At 39.0% G+C, this 20,839-nt stretch overlaps 1 protein-coding gene across 2 annotated transcripts in view; it reads left to right on the forward strand.

The window, feature by feature from the left end:
- Nucleotides 1-20,839, forward strand: part of CRYBG1 (crystallin beta-gamma domain containing 1) — a 180,245-nt gene that overhangs the window by 35,099 nt on the left and 124,307 nt on the right. The window lies entirely within an intron of this gene.

The raw sequence follows: 20,839 nt of genomic DNA on the forward strand, positions 1-20,839 counted from the left end.
TTATAGGAAGTCTTCACATTTAAGGACTATGTTCTTCCAAATGACTTTTATCCTGATTCACTTTACTTTTAAAATGTATGTGACTATAAACTCAAAGAAGACTTGGAATTATTGTTTCAGAAATTGCCTCAAAAGAGACAAACATCACGTTAGCTTTTGGGAGCTGTAAGGGTTAGGTACTTGTAATGAGCTCAGTTCAGTTCACAGCCTGCAGTGTAGTCCTTCTATAATCCTTGTCTTTGGTCCCCTCATCAATGATAAAGGAGAGGGTGTGACCAAGGGACACTGAGTGCAGGAGTCAGGGCATTATGCCCAGAAGGAAGTGGTTTGGGGTCAGTGGAAGGCTACTTTTATTCTCACCTCTGTGAAATCAGTGGGTGTGCCAGCACCCCACTCCCTGATCACTGAGTGACAATCTCTACGTTTGGAACATTTCTAATGAAGATTAACTAAGGATAAATTTTAATAGTCACCTCCTCCCTGCATAATTCCAAGAAATCTTCTGTTTTTCCTCTGTGCTGGTGTAAGTGTGGGAACTTGAGCTGCTACACCTCTGCTTCAGCGGCGCCTTTGGATATTGACTGTCTCACAGCAAAGTTATAGGGCACTACATCCTCTAGCAATTAGTGGTGTCATGAGACAGACTCGTCTTATAGTTTTTCAGTAAGTGCCAAAATACCAAGTCTCGTTGAGCCATCATACAAATTGTCTTCCATGTTTTTCTCCAGGAAGTTTTGAAGTACAATAAACAGATCGAAGCCTTGCCCATCTTCCCTACTTTCAAAGATGTCAGTCCCAGTAGACATGAGCGCCCAAGCAGAGGGAACAGAATAATAACAACACAATTTCAATAAACCAACAATTCAGAAGCCATTTCAGCAAGTAATGGCAAAAATCAATTTCCTATAAAGTATACAGGAAACGTGTTCCTTTTTTTTAATTGAAGTATAGTTGATTTACAATATTGTGTTAGTTTCAGGTGTACAACAGAATGATTCATTTATTTTATTTCTGATTATATTCCATTATAGGTTACTACAAGATACTGAATACAATTCCTTGAGCTATACAGTAAATCCTTGTTGCTTATCTGTTCTATGCTTAGCAGTTTATATCTATTAATCCCATACCCTTGATTTGTTTCTCCCCCACTTTGGTAACCATAAGTTTGTTTTCTGTGTCTGTGAGTCTGTTTCTGTTTTGTATATAGATGCAGTTGTATTATTTTTTAGATTCTACATATAGGTTATATCATACAGTATTTGTCTTTCTCTGTCTAACTTACTTCACTAAGTATAATATTCTCTAGGTCCATCCATGTTTCTGCAAATGGCAGCATTTCATTCTTTTTATGGCTAAGTAATATCCCATTGTGCAAATATGCCACATCTTCTTAAGCCAATCCTCTATTGATGGGCACTTGGGTTGTTTCCAAGTCTTGGCTATTGTAAATAGTGCTACTATGAACACTGGGGTCTACGTACATTTTTGAATCAGAGTTTTCTTTTTTTCTAGCTATATACCCTGGCATGGGAGTGCTGAATCATATGGTAGCTCTATTTAGTTTCTAAAGGAACCACCATACTCTTTGCCATAGTGGCTGCACCAATTTAAGTTCCCACTAACAGTGTAGGAGGGTTCCCTTTTCTTTACACCCTCTCCAGCATTTATTATTTGTAGACTTTTTGATAACAGCCATTCTGAGAGGTATGAGGTGATACCTCATTACAGTTTTGATTTTAATTTCTCTAATAATTAGAAATGCTGAGCATCTTTTCTTGTGCCTGTTAGTCATGTGTATGTCTTCTTTGGAGAGATGTCTATTTAGGTCTTCTGCCCATTTTCAATTGAGTTGTTTGCTTTTTCAATATTGAGCTATATGAGCTGTTTGTATATTTTGGATATTAACCCCTTGTCAGTTGCATCATTTGCAAATATTTTTTCCCATTCTGTAGGTTGTCTTTTCATTTTGTTGATGGCTTCCTTTGCTGTGCAAAAGCTTTTAAGTTTGTTTAGGTCTGATTTGTTTATTTTTGCTTTTATTTCTTTTGCTTTGGGAGACTAACCTAAGAAAATGTTGGTACGATTAATGTCAGAGAATGTTTTGCCTATGTTCTCTTCTAGAAGTTTAACAGTATCCTGTCTTATATTTAAATCTTTATGCTATTTTTAGTTTATTTTTGTGTGTGGTGTGAGGGAGTGTTTTAACTTTATTGATTTACATGCAGCTGTCCAGTTTTCACAACACCACTTGCTGAAGAGACTGTCTTTTCTCCTTTGTATATTCTTGCCTCCTTTGTCAAAGATTAATTGACTGTAGGTGTGTGGGTTTATTTCTGGGCTCTCTATTCTGTTCTGTTGATCTATGTCTGTTTTTGTGCCAATATCATGCTATTCTGATTATTGTAGCTTTGTAGTATAGTCTGAAGTCTAGGAGGGTTATGCCTCCTGCTTTGTTCTTTTTCCTCAGGATTGCTTTGGAAATTCTGGGTCTTTTGTGGTTCCATATAAATTTTAGGATTATTTGTTCTGGTTCTATGAAAAATGTGGGTTTTGATATGGATTGCATTAAATCTACAGATTTCTTTGGGAAGTGTGGCCATTTTAATAACATTATTTCTTCTAATCCAAGAGCATGAAGTATCTTTCCATTTCTTTGAATCATTTTCAATTTCTTTCATCAATGTTTTAAAGTTTTCTGAGTACAGATCTTTTGCTTCCTTAGTTACGTATAGTCCTAGGCATTTTTTTTAATGCAATTGTAAATGAGGTTGCTTTCTTTATTTCTCTCTCTGATAGTTCATTGTTAGTGTATAGAAATGCAACAGATTACTTTATATTAATTTTCTATCCTGCAGCCTTGCTGAATTCATTTATTAATTCTAATAGTTTTTGGGTGGAGACTTTAGGGTTCTCTATATAGAGTATCATGTCATCTTCACACAGTGACAGTTTTGCCTCTTCCCTTCCAATTTGGATATCTTTTATTTCTTTTTCTTGTCTGACTGCTGTGGCTAGGACTTTTGATACTATGTTAAATAGAAGCAGTGAAAATAGGCTTAATTGGCTTATTCCTGAATTTAGTGGGAAGGCTTTCAGCTTTTCACTGTTGAGTATGATGTTGGTTGTGGTTTTGTCATAAATGGTCTTTATTATGTTGAGGTAATGTTCCCTCTATACTGACTTTGGTGAGAGTTTTTATCATGAATGGGTATTGAATTTTGTCAGTGTTTTTTCTGGGTCTATTGAGATGATACGTGGTTTTTGTATTTCCTTTTGTTAATGTGGTGTATCACATTGATTGATTTGCTTATGTTGAACCATCCTTGTGACCCTGGAATGACTCCAACTTGATCATGATCTATGATTCTTTTTATGTGTTGTTATATTTGGTTTGCTAATATTTTGTTGAGGATTTTTACAACTATAGTCATCAAAGATATTAGCCTATAATTTTCCTTTTGTGTAGTGCCTTTGTCTGGTTTTGGTATTAGAGTGATGGAGACCTCATAGAGTGAATTTGGGAGTGTTTCCTTCTCTTCAGTCTCTTGGAATAGTTTGCAAAGGATTGTTATAAGTTCTTCTTTGTATGTTTGATAGAATTTCCCAGTGAAGCCATCTGGTCCTGAGCTTTTGTTTACAGGTAGTTTTTCAAATTACATTCTTTTTCTCTTTTATTGATTGGTCTGTTCAAATTATCTGTTTCTTTTGACTCAGTTTTGGCAGGCTGTACATTTCTAGACTCTTGTCCATTTCTTCTAGGTTATCCTATTTGTTGGCTTATAGCTGTTCATAGTATGCCCTTATGGTTTTTTGTTTTTCTGTGGCATCAGTTGTTATTTCTCTTCTTTCATTTCTTATTTTGTTTATTTGCATTCTCTCTCTTTTCTTGGTGAGCCTGGCTAGAAGTTTGTCAGTTTTGTTTATCTTTTCATAAAATCAGCTCTTGGTGTTATTGATCTTTTCTATTTTTTTTAAATCCCTATTTTATTTAATTCCTATCTGATCTTTATTATTTCCTTCAGAAGTATGCTCTTTTAAACACTGAAATATCTCTAAATATTCAGAGTCTTCTGTTGGGTGATCTTTTTTTCTGAACTCTAAGCCATCCTGAACTCTTATTTATTCATTTTCTTATCCTACTTCTCAGTTGCTGGAATATTATTTCAGAATGCTACCTCTTCCATGAAATCTTCTTGTTTTCCCTCAAGTAAAATTAACTCCCTTTCTTCTTTTTGTCATGTCTTCTAAATTCCTCTGGTACAACTCCTGTAATGCTTTTGTGCATTTGTTTCCATAAGTGTCTTAAAAGCTGATGCCATCCTTCTTCCGTAGTGCCTAGCATGATATGTGGCACATGGTACATCTCCCATAAAGATCTGTTGAGTGAATAAAACACTAGATTAGTCTTAGTGTTTTTTACCTAGGTTCTATTAAGAACTATAGTTCACCTTTCCATTAAAGCTTTTTAGTGGGGACATTTGCCCAAAGAGCCAGTTTATTTTCCATCATAGAAGCACCAGCAAATATATATGAATACTTTAAAATATCAAATTTAATTCCAACTAGAGTTTATGCATTTAAAAAATAACCAAATAAACCTGATGAGTCACCTTGCCACTTCTTGTCAAAATATCTTCACTTCAGAGAAAACTTTCTGTCGCACTTTGCTAATTTAGTGTGTAGGAAGTCCTGACATGAGGCAATAGATCAAACATTGTAGTTCGTTTTTGCAATCTGCTTAAAAGGAATTTCAGCTTTTCACCCTTTGGTTGTCTAAACTATAATTTGTCTCATGCTTTGGTTTATTCTTCTAACTTTCTAGACAAAAAAAAAAAAAACTCATTACTACTTTACAGCTTACCTGGTACCCTTGTTGCATCTCAGTCATTAAATATCAAGAACTTAAAAAGTTACGTTCATGTTTTGGTTAGTTTTGAATTTGCTGAGAGCATCCATTTGAACACCTTTTTGGGTGGTAAAATGGTAAATATAGACATGGTAAAATCTTTAAAGACCATGGGGACTCAGGGAAGTAAGCTTTAAATTCTCTTATAGTTTGGAAAGAAATTTTTCTGTGTAATAACTTCAGTTTTGGTTTTCCAGATCCATCCTTTAAGATGCAATATTAGTTAAACATATTGCCTGCACATAGTACAGCAGACATTGCCAAATCTTACTTGAGGCAGTGCCCTTTTTCTTTCATTCTTTTATACTAGTGTAATTGTGTTTGTATTTTCTCCATCTCTTATTTTACTTTATTGGATCCTGGCAATGGATGGAAAAATCTTCTAAAAGGATAGGAATAGAAACAGGTGCAACAGGAGAAGCTTGATCACAAGTGAGGGCAGAATATTTTCATGTAGTTATGAGATTTGTCTTGGTGTTGGAAGAAATCGAATGACTTATCTGAGCTCTTTAAGAGTAGACTCTCAAATGTTTATTGAATATTTATGGAACACAGAATAAGCCCTGGTAAGTGTCAGGCACTGTGCAAAGAATGAGAATAGAAATAGAACAATGAATAAGACACAGTTCCTGCCTACATGGACCTCATAATCTAGTGTGGTAGACAGACACCAACCAACTATCTATAATGCTGTATGGCAATTACGACACCCCACAGTGTTTATGAGGACACAGAGAAGAGCAATCAGTTCTTCGAGGGATAGTTGAAGGTTTCACAAAGGAGACTTGAGCCAATTCTCAAAGTAGGAGCAGGATTCTGCCAGGTAGAGGAGGGTGAGGGGAAGAGCATTTTAAGCAAAGAAAGCAAGGTGACCAGAGTTACGAAGTGCATGGTGCTTTGGGGAGCCATCTGCCTTGTGAGCTAGTTAAAGTGTTGATCAGTGACTCCGGTGCTGTGATCTCACTGAGATGGTGCCTGTAGGCATTACCTTCCCTTCTGTAAGCACCTAGATCATCTAATGACCTTCTGGTCATAACTGCATTTTCAGGTAAAAAGAGTTATAAAGGATTATTTTTTTTTTGAAATTGAATCTAAAATTGTGAAGATCCCCTTAAACTCTCTTCAACTTGCAGAGCAAATAATAGAGTTGGATTTATTTGTAGCAAGTGACTCTTAAGAAACTGGTGAACGCTTTGGACTTTACTTGTGTTGTGTGTTTGTTATCTACCATGGAGACAGTTTAACCCCCATTTTGCTTTCTTTTAATAGGAAATTAAACTCTGAAGATTGTTTAGTCCTATTTTCTATCACTAGTGATATCATTATTTCTTGTCTGCTGAATGAGTCTTTGAGACTGGCTCAGGATCTCTCAATGAATGGTGCGGATGTGTCAGGGGAGGTGATCCTGTGGAAATGACACCTGAGCCCTTTGTTTGTGACTTGAAGAATGAGCGATCATCAGCTCATTAGCCCAACAGTCTATGGGGTGGAGCTGTGGGGGCAGGGGTAGAGAGGGAGGACCATGTACTAAGCATGCCCACCGGTGACAAGAGTATGTGGCATTCAAGACCTGAATGTAAACTCTGCAGGGCCGGGAGCTGCTCTGTGCTGTCTCATGCACCTAGAACATTGTCTGGCATGTGTCAGGTTCTTAACCAAACAATGTTTGTTGAAGGAGAAATTGAATGGCTCCCTTTATGTCTAGGACACAGATGTTAAGGGGTTGTGTGGAGTCCAGTGATTCTGAAAGAAAGACTGAGCCATGAAAGGCCTGTGCCTGCACTGAAGATAAGGGGCTTTGTCCTTGGCAGTGGAACACCAGTAAAAGATCTTATACAAGGGGATGACATGACTAGATTTTCTCTACAGTGTAGAGCAGGGCTTTCCAACTCTTTGATCATGACCTACAGTGAGAAACACATTTTACACTGAAATCTAGTAAAGCACACATACACACAAATAACTGAACTAATTTTTCTGAATAATGCTTAGCCTTACTAAGTGTGATGTACTCCATTATTTTCTGTTCTATTTGGTATTTTTAAAATGTGGTCAAAACCAGGATGACTCGCGGGTCGTAAATACAGTTTGAAATGGATCCTATTCTGTGAGGAATAGAATCTCTACTGATAGAGGTTCTCTGCATAAAATTGTAGAAACCAACAACTTTAGGTGATCTAAGAAAGGTCAAAACATGCTAGCTTAAAAACAATATGCAAAACAGACATCTGGAGAGACGCTGGTTCCAGGGGAATGCATGACAGCACGTCAACTGTGGGAAGGAGTTTGGTAGTTAGAGTCCAGATGGAATCGGCGTAGAGTACACTTGCGGCAGGGCACATGGGAGTACCAAGGGGGAACCAGTACCCAGATATCTCCCACGTCTGTAATCTCTTCGTGATCCCCTTCAGCTTCCCCCGTCAGTGCTTTTTACAACAAGCTGTGGGGTGCGGAGGCTTGGTGATCTTATCACCATTTTATACATCTGGAAACTGAAGCCTAGGGAGGTGAAGTGACTCGCTGCAAGGTCGCATGCCTACTGAGAGGACAGAGCGGGGCTGGGTTCCAGGCCTCCTTATCATGCGCCATCCTTCTATCATGCTGCACTGTTTCGTACGTATGCATGAAAAAAGAACAAGGCTCCTAAAGTGACAACACTGCATTTCAACAGGTGTACATGTCTGGGCTGGAACTGTGAAGAGTTCCGCTGCTAAAGCTACCTAATCAGTTTGGTATTAAAAATTAAGATTGAGGTGTATGGACTGCTTCTTCAGAAATCTAGGAACATAGTCCTTAATCTGTTTTATAATATGGATGATTACATCTCGACATCCAAATCTCAGTTACATGGTATCCTCATTGATATCTTGGCTGGGAGGGTGGGAGAGTAAATCAGGAAATGTATTCATCATAAAAATGCTAATTGTTAAAAACCCTTGGGAGATTGATTTTAATCTTAAGAACTAGGTAAAAAGATGAATGATAAAATGTGGTTAATAAGTAACATATATAAATTAGAAAACACTTGTGTCTATTGACTTCAGGTAATAAAATCAGTTTGAATTATGTTTTCTAGGGGATGTCTAGAGGAAATTGGCTTTTTGAACTGTCACAGGGTACTTTGGGCCATAACAAAATGTTATGAAATAAATGTTTGTAACTGTGTATGGTGACGGATGTTAGACTTCTTGTGGTGGTCATTTAGCAATATATACAAATATTCAATCATTACATTGTACACCCAAAATTAATATACTGTTGTACGTCAGTTATACCTCAGTTTACAAAAAGAAAAGCAAACATGTACACGGCAAAAAGAAAAACAATGTCCAGCTAATATTGACCTACATTTGACTGGGAAATGTTTGTGAGATGAGCTAGTCTGTAGCAGGGTTGATTTCTGTGGGCACCCCACGTGGGCCCTGGCCTGTAGCTGTGTACCCAGGAGGCAGCTTAGTGTCTGCCTACTGGCTTCATCAGGACTCGACCATTTTAGTGTTAGTTTAGTGTCTTAGCTCAGAACTTCTGTCATCACACTTTTGTATCTACACAGGATTAGGGTCTCAAGCTATAAATTGTTTTTGAATGATTTTTTTTTTTTTACCCAAAGTTCTCTTTGCATCTTGTTGCCAGGTCTGCAGGTGAAATTCTTCTAGCCCTGTTCATAGAGAGGACAGCTTTTCCAGCAGTCATACCTATGCGGGGGGTCTGTTTCATCTCCCTCACGGTGAAGCAAGAGGCCCCCTTTCCCATCCCGCTACCAGCGTTAAAGACCCAGCTCTAGGAGTGTATTTTTGGCCTCGGTCCGCCTCCTCCCCCATGCCAGGCAGCTTCACACTGGTGTGCTGGTGGTTTGAATGTCCTCTTCTTTTGGGCACCTTAAAATTCTTTTTCTTGGGGGAGGGTATAGCTCAGAAGTATAAGCTCAGACCTTAGCACGCACTAGGTCCCAAGTTTGACCCCTGGTCCCTCCATTTAAAAAAACTTATTTTTAAAAATTCTCTCTTGTTTTTGAGTGTAACTATGTATTTTAAGTATTTTATTATAATCTATCTAGATTCTCTATGTATTTGGAGTAGGAGGAGAGCAGCTTCTCAAATTTCATCATTGCATCACCCAAACTAAAGTCCTTTCTATTACTTTAAAGTTAGCCTTTGTTAGAAAAAAGTATGTTATTAACGTGATTGTTTTTTCCAACACATGTGCAGGGTGGCATGTACTGGCACGGACTGCTGTGGCTTGTCCCAAGGCTGTGTGGCCATCGCTGCTAGGTTATGATGTCTAGAGGAGTTTGCTGCTGACGGGAACTGAACACACACCCTCGCGCTCATGATTAGCGTCAGCTGTCTTTGTTTACGTTGGCCTAACAGAAGTTGGGAAATGTTAAAGCAGAGAAAATAAGGCAAAGCTTATTCTAATTTTTACCTTTAACTCTGAACCTGATGAGGCTCCAAATTTCAGTGATACCTGTTCTTATCAGCAGACATATGAAGCCAGAAAACTGAGGAAGTGCCTTAGATCTAAGAGTCAACTGGACTCTTTGTGTTGCTCATGACTTTTTCAGTTGCAAGTACAGAAATCCAACTCAAATTCTCAACAACAACAACAACAACAAAAGAACTTTATTGGCTCACACACATGTAAAGTCCAAAGTGGCCCATGGCTCAAGCCTGTCATCCTCTCCTGGCTCCGTTTTCCTCCGTGAGGGCAACATTCTCAGGTAACCATGCTTCTACCCACTGTCACAAAGTGGCCCCCTCGGTTCTAAGCTATATCACCTCCCGGCAACAAAAGAATTCCTCCTTCCCACTTGTTCCAACAAAAAATCCGGGGTGGTGTCTCATTGGCCTGTTTTGGGCTACATGTCCACACTTGTGAAATCAGTCTCCTTCATCCTGGCCACTACGGTTGTGCCCAGCCCCATTGGGTCGATCCCAGCAGAACCACACAGATTAGGGTAGAGATGATGCCCCGTGGAGTAACCAGTGTGCTACAACTGGAAGAAAAATGTGTGAAATTCTGGGCCAGCAAAAATAGACAGATGCCCACAACACACTGAACAGATCTTCTTCATGAGAAGAGAGTGAATTGTAAAAGGGTTTAACTTTACCAGACCGTGGATTCACTCCATCACAAAGCCCTGTCTTTCAGTTCTGTGATAGTTCATATTCACTGCTGGGTTAAAGAAGCCACACTCACTTAGGGAGGCTGTGGTGAAACCCTGCAACCATAAGATTTACAGACTGCTTTGCGGCTTGTGGCAGAGGAAAAAAATTGGACAAGTACTATATTATATTCACTCCAGAATTGCTGATATTTCTTACAATTTTTAAGTAAGATTTTGGAAAAACTAGTCATTTTATTATTTTCTTAAGCTTCCAGCTGAATGAAATTGCTGATACCTCTTAGTGCAGTTGGCTCCTGGTTCTCCTTCATCCTGTGTGTGCTCTTGCATCTGATAAGAATTTCTGATTTGTGAGCCTCTTTTGGATACTTCAAAGACTTCCATTGTCTTTGAAATATCCAAAAAGCTTCAAAAGTTTCCTTTTTAAATAACACTTCAAGTGGAAGTGAATCTTGACCTTCTCTGCACAGTGGAACTCCTACAATGCTTAGCAACTTACCTGGTTTGCTCCTTCTATGAAGAAACTGCACAGACCACCACGCTGGCCCACTGATTTCTGTGTTGGCATGGATTGTACCATGGGTCTGGCCAAAGAAAGGTTTGTCTCCTGCTGTCTACCCCACCAGAGCCAGAGCCTGGAATTTCCTCCTCTTGGAGAAATTTTTGCTAAAAATTGGGAGCAGAATATCAAATCTTTCTCTATTCCACAGAGGGCCATTAGTTCTGGAAGACAAGTTTGAAGTGCTTCATTGACTTTCTTCAAAAGTTTGAGTTTCTTTTGTCAAAGAGATAAGGAAAGCCCACTCTCAGAGCAAGTTGACTGGGAGCAATAACTGTTTGTCTTGGCTTAACTTGTTGTACATTTTTGGCTTTATCAATCCTGTGAACCTTGTGATTCAAGACCTCGCAGGCAGTGTTAAGGATGGTGCTACTGGAGTAGAGGGGAACATGGTGAGGTTGTTCTGAGTTCTGAGCTACCCATTGAAAGAAGAGTTTGGAGGCACATAATTGTGTGGATTTTTCAGGACTGAAGGCAGGGTTGAGGCAGACGTTCATCACTTTCTGCATAGGCAAAGATCACCTGGAAACACTGTCGAAGTCTTTTGAAGGGTACTTTTCAACCTACGTGACTTAAAAATTGAAAGTGGATTTATAATCTCTTTCTTTCTGATTGAACCAACATCAGCCACACATACCTGGTCAAAGATGACCTCACTGACTTGAGGACAAAAGAAAGAGTGCAAATGAATTCAACTGGCAGCATTTTGAAGAAATCCTGATCTTTTTTCACATAAATTTGACTTTAATCTGGCAAAGTGAGAGATGAGAGCTTTTTATTTCTTTCAAGTTTTATTGAGATGTGATCAACATATAATGAAAATTCTGAGTCCACCTTCTTCTACAGCCTTTATGAGTTCAGGTTTTCAGTCCAGGTGGTTGCCCTTAAATGCAAAGTTAAAATTGATAGAATGTCAGAGACCATCTCCTGATTTCAACTTCCTACTCAAGTTAAATAACATATCTCATTAGGATGTTTATTTATACATTTTAGATACATTGTTAATTGTCCTCAGGAAAGAGAACATTACTTTTTCGCATAAAACATAGTAGATGATATAATTCTGCATTTAAAAAATGCTTTTAAAAATTTGTTTATAGGAAAGGAATTCCCAGGGCTCTTTCTCCAGCTCTGTTCTCAAGATTGGGCAGAAGGAGGAGCAGTTGGAGGAAGAGTCTTTTTGGTACAGTGTGTCCTCCCTTGACCTCTGTATATGGCAGGCTTTCCAAAGCTGGCTGTTCCTCTCTTAGAGCTTTGGTGGATGCCTTGGTGGCCCCAACGGGTGTTTTGCCCCTGCAGCATTCCCTGAGATGGCTCATGATGTGACTCTCTTCTTAAGCATCCCTTCCCTGAGCTCTGGAGTCCACCCTACAGCGTCTCATTGTTGAGCTCCCTTTGCCAGAGCAGCAGACCTCCTGGGGGCCCAATCAAGACAACACAAGCCTGGCAACTCTGCAGTGCCCATCTCTTCAAAGGAAAACTTCTGCAAACTTACTAGAGACTGTTCCCTCTGCTGCCTTTCTTGGTCTCACTGTTGAGAGTGACTCTAGTCCCTCAGCTTTCAGACTTCTGGCAAGAAGCCAGCACTGCCCTCTATGTCCGTGTATGTCCCCAAACAGTAGGGTGCACTGGCCGGACTCTCCCAAGAATGCTTCTACCGTGGACCCGTGGCAGCCCCAGGGCCCACGTTCCATAGTGCAGTAAACAGTCCTTGGGGAGGAAGTACTGTCTCTCCTTCTTGCAGGCATTTTTAATTTCTATTTCTTGTTTTCTTGGGGCTTCCTTCACTTGGTTTGGGGCAGCTGGAGAGAAGTCCTCTGTCTTCCCACCGAGAGGGAGGGGAGGGACACCAAAGCTTCATTCACTTTGACGGTGCTCCGCAGCCTCCCCTCGGATTTCTAGTCTGATTTTATTTAAGCCTGAGGTAAAAGACAGGGGTTGATAGTTGCTAGACTGGTTCTGCTGTATTTCAGTCAGTCTGGCACAGGGTTTTCTGATGCCTTTCTTCAGAATGTACTGCCCATTGTTCTCAAATGTGAGACATCAGCTGAAATTTTGAGGAAAAATAAAAGGAAGTTGTAAATATTTGAATAAGTGAATGTTTATGTTAGAGTGATTTAGAAATGCAAAAAACTGGAACCATCCTAAAAGTTCTTTAATCAAGGATTTGGTAAACAAATTATGATCTTTATTAAATACACTGTGCGTTTATGTTTATAGACATAGAAGATAGTCATGATGCACTGTTAAGTAAATAAAATAAGAACAGTGTGTATAGTCTAAAGATGTGTGAGCATATGTGTGTGTACATTGGCAATGAAAAATCCATATAATAGTTATCATTAGGTGTGGCATTATGGGGATTTTAATTTCCAACTTGTTTCTGTGTATTTTTCTTCCAGTTTTTGGAGATACAATTGACATACAACCCTGTATAGGTTTAAGGTGTGCAGCATGATGACTTGACTTACATACATTGTGAAATGATTACTACAGTAAGTGTAGCTAACCCCCATCATCTCATGTAGATACAAAGTTAAGGAAATAGAAAAAACATATTTTGCTTGTAATGAGAGCACTTAGGATTTACTCTCTTAACAACTTTCACATATGACATACAGCAGTGTTAACTATATTTATCACATTGTACATTACATCCCCAGGGCTTATTTACCCTGTAATTGAAAGTTTGTACATTTTAACCACCTTCATCCCATTCCCACCTCTGGTAACCACAAAATCTGATATCTTTTTCTATGAGTTGAATTTTGTTTTCATTTTAAATTCCACATATACTGTTTCTTGAATTGTTTTTATATTGAGCATTTTTTTACTCTAACAAATAGAGGGGGAAAGTAGCAGTGGAATTTATATTTTTGAAATTTGATTTTTAAACTTTTTCAAAAATTAAGAAAAATATTTTAAAAGGAGGACTACCAACTGGCAGCTGAGGTGTTGAAGGGTGAGGAAGAGAATGTGGCAGCAGAGCTGAGACTAGGGTCGGTCGAGCAAGACATCCGGGGTATAAAACAAGAGGAGATGCTCACTCTCAGGCTTGAGCAAGTGGCCTGAGTGTGGGCACTTCCTTCCAGTCTGCACCTTATATGCCTTTCTTGCTCACCCTGGTCCTCACCCTGAGTGTCAGGAAGAAACTCACAAGAGCAAATATGGAAGGTATTGCTCTGTTTGACCCTCAGACCACCACCCTAGACACAGGGCATGTATGTCTCCCAAAGTCTAATTTCTGTAAAGATAATCAAAGGCTCTTACTGTTCTCTGCTGCTTTATCTTCCATCAGTGTAAGGAGGAAGTGGATATCTTATCAGTTCTTTACCATTAACAACTCAAATTTAATTTTAAATTCCTTTTCCAAACTCCACTTAGTTTCAGCCTGAACAGCCTCACCATCAACTTAACAGTGATTTTCCACCCTGTTAACTGCCCATCATGACAAAAGTTTGGCAATGACTTGGGTTAATAATTAGGGAGTCAGTAGGCATTTGTTACATGTATACAGTAAGCGAAGTACCACAAAAAAGATACGGAAATACAAGAATTAATATTAGTCCTTCCAAGTTTTAAAGTGACAAGGTGGTCATACTGGAAAAGTTTTTTTTTTAAATAGATTTTATTTTTTAGCACAGTTTCAGGTTCACAATAGAACTGAGCAGAAAATACAGAGTTCACACATAGCCCTCCCCACCCACACATATATATTCCCCTACCCTCAACATCCTTCATCAGCGTGGGATATTTGGTACAATCAATGAACCAACATGGGCACATTATTATCAACCAAAGTCCATAGTCCACATTAGGGTTCACTCTTGATGTTGTACATTCTATGGTTTTATGTAGCCACCACTATAGTATCATACAGAATAATTTCATTGCCCTAAAAATCCCTTGTGCTCCATCTGTTCATTCCTCCCTCCCTCCCTCTCCCCAAAACCCTGGAAACCACGATCCTTTTATTGTTTCTGTAGCTGTGCCTTTTCCAGAATGTCATTTGGTTGGAATTGTACAGTTTGTAGCCTTTTTCAGACTGGCTTCTTTCATTTAGTAATATGTCTTTTAAGTTTCTTCCATGTCTTTCATGGCTTGATAGATCTTTTTTTTTTACTGCACATATATTTTTTAATTTACATATATATACTATTCATTGTTTCTAAGAACATTTAGAGCTTTAGCTCTTTAAAGTTATATAGTTATCAAAAGAATAAAGCCAAGCACAACGTAAGAATTAACTCAAAAAGATATGTACACCCTGCTATTAACAGCAACATTATTTATAATTGCCAAGATATTGAAGCATCCTAAGTGCACATCAATAGTTGAATAGATAATGGAGATGCAGCATGTGTGTGAGTGTGTGTGTGTGTGTGTGTGTGTGTGTGTGTGTGTGTGTGATGGAATACAACTCACCCATAAAAAAGAAGGATATCTTGCCATTTGCGGCCCTTCATTCACTTTTTTTTTTCCACTTCAAAAACCAGAATTTTATAACTGGCAGAGAGATTTCCATTACATCAAAAACAACAAAATACCTAGAAACAAACCCAACCAAGGAGGTTACCTGTACTCTGAAAACTGAAATGACACAAAAAAAATGGAAAGATTTCTTGTGCTCTTGGATTGGAAGAATCAACACCATCAAAATGGCCACACTACCCAAAGCAATCCACAGATTCAGCACAATCCCCATCAAAATACTCACAACATTCCTCACAGAAGTAGAACAAAGAATTCTCTTTTTTTCTCTTTCTCCTTTTTGTTCTCTTTTCTTATGGTTTGATGACTAGAGAAAGTCCTTTAACATTTGTTGTAAAGCTGGTTTGGTGGTGCTGAAATCTTTTAGCTTTTGTTTATCTGTGAAGCTTTTGATTTCTCCATCAAGTCTGAACAAGAGACTTGCTGGATAGAGTATTCTTGGTTGTAAGTTTCCCCCTTGCATCCCTTTAAATATGTCGTGCTACTCCCTTCTGGCCTGTAGAGTTTCTGCTGAAAAATCAGCTGATAACCTTATGGGAGTTCCCTTGTATGTTATTTGTTGCTTTTCTCTTGCTAATTTTCACATTTTCTCCTTATCCTTAATTGTTGTCAATTTGATGACTATGTGCTTTGGTGTGTTCCTTTTTGGGCTGATTCTGTGTGGTACTCTCTGCGCTTCCAGGACTTGAGTGACTGTTTCCTTTCCCAAGTTGAGGAAGTTTTCGGTTATTATCTCTCCAAAAATTTTCTCAGGTCCTTTCTCTCTCTCTTCTCTTTCTGGGACCCCTACAATGTGAATATTACAGCACTTCATGTTGTCCCAGAGTTCTCTTAAACTATCCTCATTACTTTTTATTTTTTTCCCTGTTTTGAAGTAGTGATTTCCACTAATCTGTCTTCTAGCTCACTGATCCATTCTTCTGCCTCATTTAGTCTATTCTTGGCTCCTTCTAGTGTATTGTTCATTTCAGTGATTTTATTCTTCAACTCTGGATATTCCTTATATTTTCCAACTCTTTGCTAAAAACTTCACTCTGTGCATCTAAACTCCTCTTGAGTTCTCTGAATATCTTGGCCATCATTACTTTAAACTCTTTCTCAGATAAATTACCTATATCCTCATCACTAATTTCTTCTGGGATTTTATCTTGTGCCTTGGCCTGGGAGATATTCCTTTACTGTCTCATATTGTCTGTCTTTCTATGTGTTTGTGGATTCCTTCCACAGGCTTTAGGATTATTATTTTCTTATTTCTAGTATCTGCCCCTGATGGATGAGGCTGGACTAAAGGCTTATGCAGGTTTCCTGGCAGGAGGAGCTGGTGCCTGCCCACTGCTGCGTGAAGCTTGGTCCTGGACATTTGGTGGGTGGGGCTATGTCTAGAAGCCTATGTGACTTAGGAAGTCTGCTGTTGGGTGGGGCTAGGTCCTGGTGCTAATGATCCAATCAAGATGTCAGCCTCCAGGAAAGCTCATGTAGATTAGCACTCCCACCACCAGCTTTTATGTCCCCTGGGTGAGCCACAGCTGTCCCCACACCCCCAGGAGACCCATCAAATCCAGCAGGCAGGTCTGGCCCAGGTTCCTATGAAATCACCGCCTCTGCCCTTGGACCTGGTGCACGTGAGTTTCCCTGTACGCTTCTCAAGCCAATAGAGTCTCCATTTCCCCCAGTCCCCTGAGGCTCCCAGAGCCAAGCCCCCTTGGCCTTCAAAACCAGATGTCCTGGGGTCTCCTTCTCTTCCCAATGCCAGGACCCAAGCTGGGGAGCCTGACATGGGGCTTAGAGCTCTCACTCCTATGAAAGGGCCTCTGTGACTTAACAAATCTTCAGCTTGTGGGTCGCCAAACCCGGGGGTATGGGGCCCAATTATATCGAGAGCACGCCCCTCCTACCGTCCTGCTGTGGTTCCCTTTTTATGTTTCCAGTTGCAGAAGATCTTCCTCGCTAGGTTCCAGTCTTTTTTCGATGGCTATTTAGCATTCAGTTGTTGTTTTGTTGTAGTCACAAGGAGAGACAAGGTTGTGGTCCTACCACGCCGCCATCTTGACCAGAACTCCCATACTGGAAAAGTTAAGCACAGAAACATTATTCTACTAACTCAATAATCAATAGATTATGTCTATTTCTGGACTATGACATATGATAACTCAACTAAATCCAAATTTAAAAAAAACTATAGACCTTTTCTTATTTCAGTACAATACCCATTTCTCCTATTTCCAGGTGTGGTATCACTATTTGCATGACTTGAGAAAATCGATACCTCACATTTAAAATTTTAAGGAGTTAGATAGATTTTGTATTAATATCTCCATGGTTTGGCCCTTAATTAGCTATCCTGTCAACTTATTCTTATCAGTGTTTCAAACTGTATTTTTCAAATTCAAAATTATAATACTCTTTTAAAATGGATTCTATTTTTTCTAAATAATCATGCTCCTTTTGTCTTGCTATTCTGACCTCCATTTTTTCTCCTCCATTTTTTTCTCCATTATTTCTCTTCCATCCACCCTCCCCCCCCCCTTTTTTTAAATAACATGGAAGCTCGGAATTCCCTTAGAAACACCAATTCCTTAATAAAAGGGTATGCTAAATATTACTTGGGAAACATCAGCAAATAAAACAAACTAAAATAAACATCTTTAGGTGGCAGCATTGTCAAGAATCTAGTAGAGAGTGTTTGTTTCGTTTCATTTTTTCAAGAATAAAAAGCACATATTTCAGTCCTTTTGCTACTCTTAAGTTGGAACATTCGTGTCATTCGTGTCTTCATTTACTGTTTACATCATGATGTTTACTACAGAAACTCCTGGGGATGATGAAAGATGACCCCTGCTCTCAAGGAGTTCCTTCCAAATAATTGGAGTGACTCAACAGCTCAGTCAGGATGTGGAAATGCTATCAATCAGCATGGAAATTAGGTGCCTAAAACTAACGTGATTCACATTATCACCTCTTTCAGGAGCTTCATTTTAGAATAGTGAGGTTGCAGTAAAGTAGATGAAGAACGGGTACTTTTGTAAGGCCTTCCAATGTGACCAGCATACTCTAAAGTGGGTAGTTCCTGAAGATAAATTCGATAGACTCTTGGGGCTACCAGGACACCATTTATGGTCCATGCTTCTGCCATAGCTAGCTTCAGTTATTCCAGTGGCCTCCTGTCTGGTCTGCCCCTCTTCACACTTGAATCCCCCTACCGTCTGTTCCCTACGTGTCAGCCAGAGGGATTCTTAAAAACCCTGACATACTATGTTATTCCCCAAGGTTCCCCCTTGCACTCAGAATAAAATCCAAAGCAACATGGCCTATGACCTAGTCCCTAACTGCATCACCCCCTACTGCTATCTGCCTTGCTCAGCCCTTCCTGATACACTGACCTTTTTGACTTTCTTGGACCACATCAAGCTCAAGCGTTTGTATTTGCTGTTCCCTCTATCTGATAATTCTCTTCCCCCAGACATGCACTTAGATCACCCCTTCATGTTAATTAAGTCTCTGTTTAAACATTATCCTTCTGAGAAACCTGCTTTGACCACCCTGAAAACAGTATCTCCTATCATTTTGTCTTCTTTTTCTATCTCAATATTTTATTGAGATATTATTCAATATGAGCATATTCTATATTGATATTATTCTATAGAAAATATTCTATTGAGATATTACTGGCATGTAACATATGTAAGTTTAAAGTGCACAATGTGATGATTTGATTGATATGCATGTATGTTGTGACAGGATTACCACAATAAAGTTAGTCAACACCTCCACACTGTTACATAATTAGCATTTTTTGGTGTGGTGATAACATATAAGATCTATTCTTCTAACGACTTTCAAGTATATAATACAATATTGCTAATTATAGCTCTTCCTCAACTTATGATGGGGTTATGTCATGATGAACCCATTGTAAGTTGAAACTATGGTAAATCAAAACTGCATTTAATATACCCAAGCTATCAAACATCATAGCTTAGCCCAGCCTAACTTAAATGTGCTCAGAACACTTACATTAGCCTACAGTTGGGCAAAATCACCTAACACAAAGCCTATTTTATGATAAAGTATTGAATGTCTCATGTAATTTATTGACTACTGTACTGAAAGTAAAGAACAGAGTGGTCGTGTAGGTACAGAATGCTTGTGTGTGGGTTGTTCACCCTCACGGTCACGTGGCTGCCTGAGAGCTGCAGCTCACTGCTCCGGCCTCAGGAGAGTGTATCATACCACATATCACTAGCCCCAGAAAAGGTCAAAATTCAGAACTCAAAGCCTCGTTTCTACTGTATGCATTTGCTTTCACACTATCATAAGTCGGGGACCATCTGTACAGTCACCACGCTATACATCGGATCCCCAGAACTTATGCATCTTATAGCTGGAAGTTTATATGCTTTGACCAGCATTTCCTCATTTCTCCTACCCCTTAGCCCCTGGAAACCACCATTCTACTATCTATTTCTGAGTTCAGTTTTTTTAGATTCCACATATAAGTGAGAACATACAGTATTTGTCTTTCTTTTTCTGGTATTTCACTTAGCGTAATTCCTTCAAGATCCAAAAGGCAGGATTTCTTTCTTCTTTATGGTGGAATAACATGCCATTATATATGTATGTATTTTAAATATTTTTCCATTCATCTGTGGATGGGCACTTAGGTTGTTTTTATGTCTTAGCTATTGTGAATGATGCTACAATGAATATGGGGATGCAGATATCTCTTTGAGATAGTGATTTCATTTTTTTTTTTTTTGGATATATACGCAGAAGTGAGATTGCTACACACAATTCTGTACCCAATTCTAATGGGGGTGGTGGGTTTTCTCAAACCACCACGCAATTCTGCAGCACAACCTGGGTGTCTCAACTCAATTCTGACACTACCTACCTAGAGATAGCATCAGAGCCCACGGTTAAAGGTTCAGTCCTACAAGACTGTTCCACCCCCTCAACACCCCTGCTTGCTATTTCATATGCAAGTATCCCAGGTTGTTACCCGTGCTTTAGATGAACCAGCTACAGCTTGGAGGTTTCAATGATGCCCTCCTTGGATTTCATTAATTTACTAGAGCAGCTCACAGAACTCAGAGAAACATTTGTTTTTCCAATAGTTCATTGTTAGCGTATAGAAACACAGCTGATTTTTGTATGTTGATTCTGTATCCTGCAGCTTTACTGAATTCGTTATTGCTAATAGTTTCTTGATGGAGTCTTTAGGATTTTCTATCTATAAGACTGTATCATCTGCAAACAGACAACTTTATTTCTTCCTTCCCAACTTGGATGCCTTTTATTTCTTTTTCTTACCTAACTGCTCTAGCTAGGACTACCAGTACTATGTTGAACAGGAGTAGTGAAAAGAGACACGTGTTTCTTGTTCCTGGTCTTAGCAGGAAAGCTTTCAACCTTTCACTGTTGAGTGTGATGTTAGCTGTGGGCCTGTTATATATGGTCTTTGTTATGTTGAGGTACACTCCTTCTATACCCAATTTGTTAAAAGTTTTTATATCGAAAGGATGTTAGATTTTGTCAAATGTTTTTTCTGCATCTATTGAGATCATATGATTTTTATCTTTCGTTCTATTAATGTGATATGCCATATTTATACTGATCTGTGTATGTTGAACAGTCCTTACATCCCAAGGATAAATCCCATTTGATCATGATATATGATATATGATCTTTTTAACGTGCTGTTGAATTCAGTTTGCTATTATTTTCTTGAGAGATTTGCATCAATATTCTTCAGGGA

The sequence above is a fragment of the Camelus ferus genome, chromosome 8 (genome assembly GCF_009834535.1).
Source record: "Camelus ferus isolate YT-003-E chromosome 8, BCGSAC_Cfer_1.0, whole genome shotgun sequence".
Lineage (NCBI taxonomy): Eukaryota > Metazoa > Chordata > Mammalia > Artiodactyla > Camelidae > Camelus > Camelus ferus.